The 3739-nt window shown below is 39.4% G+C and overlaps 1 long non-coding RNA gene across 2 annotated transcripts; it reads left to right on the forward strand.

Annotated features, from left to right (window-relative positions):
* The first annotated feature begins 2278 nt into the window (after positions 1–2278).
* Positions 2279–3307, forward strand: LOC139431305 (uncharacterized). Of its 2 annotated transcripts, none has more exons than XR_011641499.1 (3): positions 2279–2976; positions 3035–3126; positions 3184–3307. It is a non-coding gene; the product is annotated as an uncharacterized lncRNA (long non-coding RNA). The 2 variants fall into 2 exon arrangements; XR_011641498.1 differs by having other exon boundaries at positions 2279–2618; positions 2672–3126.
* Positions 3308–3739: the final 432 nt, after the last annotated feature.

A 3739-nucleotide genomic window follows, 5' to 3' on the forward strand; every position in this document is an offset into this window, starting at 1 on the left:
AAACATTAATAATTCCGTAACCAATACGATTTGGGTAACCAAATTTCACACACAGGTCACTCTTACCCTCAAGAACAGCTAACCACCCCCATTTGGTAAAAAAAAAAATTTTCAACCCTCACCCCCGAAAAAGGGATGTTTTCGCCCTGATGGGCACCTTCGAATTAAACGAAATTCTACCACATAATAGAACACACTTCTAAGTATTTTTATCAATTTTCAAAACACCGTAAGCCCTAACGGTTTTCGAGAAAAAAAATCAGTATTATAAACCGCGGATGGGACTTTAGGGGTGAATTTGACCCCGTTGGGCACCTTCAAAATTGATGAAATTTTAGGATGATTTAGAGGATGCCTTTAGCAATTGAAATCAACCATCCAAACACCGTAAGGTATTACGGTTTCCGAGAAAAAAAATGTGTTATTAGACACTATAGGTACAGAGCGCGGCGCGGACTTTGGGGGTGAATTTGACCCCGTTGGGCACCTCCAAAATTGACAAGATTTTAGGATGATTTAGAGGATGCCTTTAGCAATTGATATCAACCATCCAAACACCGTAATGTATTACGGTTTCCGAGAAAAAAAATGTGTTATTAGACACTATAAGTATACAGCGCGGCGCGGACTTTGGGGGTGAATTTGACCCCGTTGGGCACCTCCAAAATTGACGAAATTTTAGGATGATTTAGAGGATGCCTTTAGCGATTGAAATCAACCATCCAAACACCGTAAGGTATTACGGTTTCCGAGAAAAAAAATGTGTTATTAGACACTATAGGTACAGAGCGCGGCGCGGACTTTGGGGGTGAATTTGACCCCGTTGGGCACCTCCAAAATTGATGAAATTTTAGGATGATTTAGAGGATGCCTTTAGCGATTGAAATCAACCATCCAAATACCGTAATGTATTACGGTTTCCGAGAAAAAAAATGTGTTATTAGACACTATAGGTATACAGCGCGGCGGGGACTTTGGGGGTGAATTTGACCCCGTTGGGCACCTCCAAAATTGACGAAATTTTAGGATGATTTAGAGGATGCCTTTAGCGATTGAAATCAACCATCCAAACACCGTAATGTATTACGGTTTCCGACAAAAAAAATGTGTTATTAGACACTATAGGTATACAGCGCGGCGCGGACTTTGGGGGTGAATTTGACCCCGTTGGGCACCTCCAAAATTGACGAAATTTTAGGATGATTTAGAGGATGCCTTTAGCAATTGATATCAACCATCCAAACACCGTAAGGTATTACGGTTTCCGAGAAAAAAAATGTGTTATTAGACACTATAGGTACAGAGCGCGGCGCGGACTTTGGGGGTGAATTTGACCCCGTTGGGCACCTCCAAAATTGATGAAATTTTAGGATGATTTAGAGGATGCCTTTAGCGATTGAAATCAACCATCCAAATACCGTAATGTATTACGGTTTCCGAGAAAAAAAATGTGTTATTAGACACTATAGGTATACAGCGCGGCGGGGACTTTGGGGGTGAATTTGACCACGTTGGGCACCTCCAAAATTGACGAAATTTTAGGATGATTTAGAGGATGCCTTTAGCGATTGAAATCAACCATCCAAACACCGTAATGTATTACGGTTTCCGACAAAAAAAATGTGTTATTAGACACTATAGGTATACAGCGCGGCGCGGACTTTGGGGGTGAATTTGACCCCGTTGGGCACCTCCAAAATTGACGAAATTTTAGGATGATTTAGAGGATGCCTTTAGCAATTGATATCAACCATCCAAACACCGTAATGTATTACGGTTTCCGAGAAAAAAAATGTGTTATTAGACACTATAGGTATACAGCGCGGCGCGGACTTTGGGGGTGAATTTGACCCCGTTGGGCACCTCCAAAATTGATCAAATTTTAGGATGATTTAGAGGATGCCTTTAGCGATTTAAATCGACCATCCAAACACCGTAAGGTATAACGGTTTCCGAGAAAGAAAATTTGTTATTAAACACTATAGGTACACAGCGCGGCGCGGACTTTGGGGGTGAATTTGACCCCGTTGGGCACCTCCAAAATTGATGAAATTTTAGGATGATTTAGAGGATGCCTTTAGCAATTTAAATCGACCATCCAAACACCGACCACGGCTTCAGAGAAACAATTTCGTTATTAAATTGTACACGTATGTAGAGCAGATAGTAGGTGCCTTTAGCGATTTTAATAGATTATGAAAACTGCGAAACTCTTAATATTTCATGGAAAAAATAAATTTTGTTAAGAAAGGCATTTTGTAGTTTTATGGGCTTTTTGTCGTTACTGGCAAAGGGTAAGAACTCCGCCACGTGCAGTTACAAAAGGCGCAGGTATTAAGGAAAAAATATGTCCATATTTTTTGCATTATAAGTGCATTCCGGGAAAATAGTTGCCGACTTATTCGGTGTTGTTTTAGAGCGTCATACACATTTTTTAGATTTTGCCCGAAAGGTGAGGAGTAAACTTATAATATATAAAGATTCCTCAGCTATTGCAGAGATCAGCTGTTCTAGTTATCTCTTGTTAAAACCAGTGACCAGTGAAGATGTCGACGAAATTACTGTTTTTGGGCGATAGTAATTTTTGCCGAATGCTACGTACTAGAACTAACTACAAAGTATTTGTTCTAACAGATGTGAAATTAATTCCTACTAATGGTATATATTTTAGGACGACAACCAAAACAGTCAAGCAACGGAAAATATTTCCTCGACTTAGCAGTAGGCGGTCAAACAATACTAAAACTTTTGCGGCGCGCAAAGTGTATTCCAAAAACATGTTACCCTTGGTTTTGTGGAGATATTGTTGAACGTCATATCGTTATAATGATAAGAACTAAAGATATACTCCATAAAACATCACCATCCCAACTGAAGTCCCAATATTCTCACCTCTTCCGCTTCCTTCTTTCCTTAAATCCTAAAGGAATACAAATTTGCACAATTCCTCCCTGCAAAAACTTCGAGTCTGTGAACGTAAGATATTATAACTTCTCTGTCATGCTATAAATAAATACTCTCCATGCCTTTATAGGAAATCAATCATTACATTCGACGGTTTTGTGCTGAAAAGCAAATCAATTGTACCGACATTGAAGCAATTGTTAACAGAACCATGATGGAAGGGTAACAAAACGTAAAAATGTTTCTTTTCTTATGTATTTAATACAAATTTCTACACAGGGATGGCATTTACTTAAATGAACAAGGGTTGGAAACGGTCTGGAACGCGGTAGCAAGTAATTATAATCATATTCTCAATCCATTACACAATTTAATTATAAGTAAAACAGTAACACATTCAGTCTAGTAACACATTTTTTTTCTCGGAAACCGTAATACATTACGGTGTTTGGATGGTTGATTTCAATCGCTAAAGGCATCCTCTAAATCACCCTAAAATTTCGTCAATTTTGGAGGTGCCCAACGGGGTCAAATTCACCCCCAAAGTCCGCGCCGCGCTGTATACCTATAGTGTCTAGTAACACATTTTTTTTCTCGGAAACCGTAATACATTACGGTGTTTGGATGGTTGATTTCAATCGCTAAAGGCATCCTCTAAATCATCCTAAAATTTCGTCAATTTTGGAGGTGCCCAACGGGGTCAAATTCACCCCCAAAGTCCGCGCCGCGCTGTATACCTATAGTGTCTAGTAACACATTTTTTTTCTCGGAAACCGTAATACATTACGGTGTTTGGATGGTTGATTTCAATCGCTAAAGGCATCCTCTAAATCAT

This window comes from Onthophagus taurus, chromosome 1 (assembly GCF_036711975.1).
Source record: "Onthophagus taurus isolate NC chromosome 1, IU_Otau_3.0, whole genome shotgun sequence".
NCBI classification, from domain to species: Eukaryota; Metazoa; Arthropoda; class Insecta; order Coleoptera; family Scarabaeidae; genus Onthophagus; species Onthophagus taurus.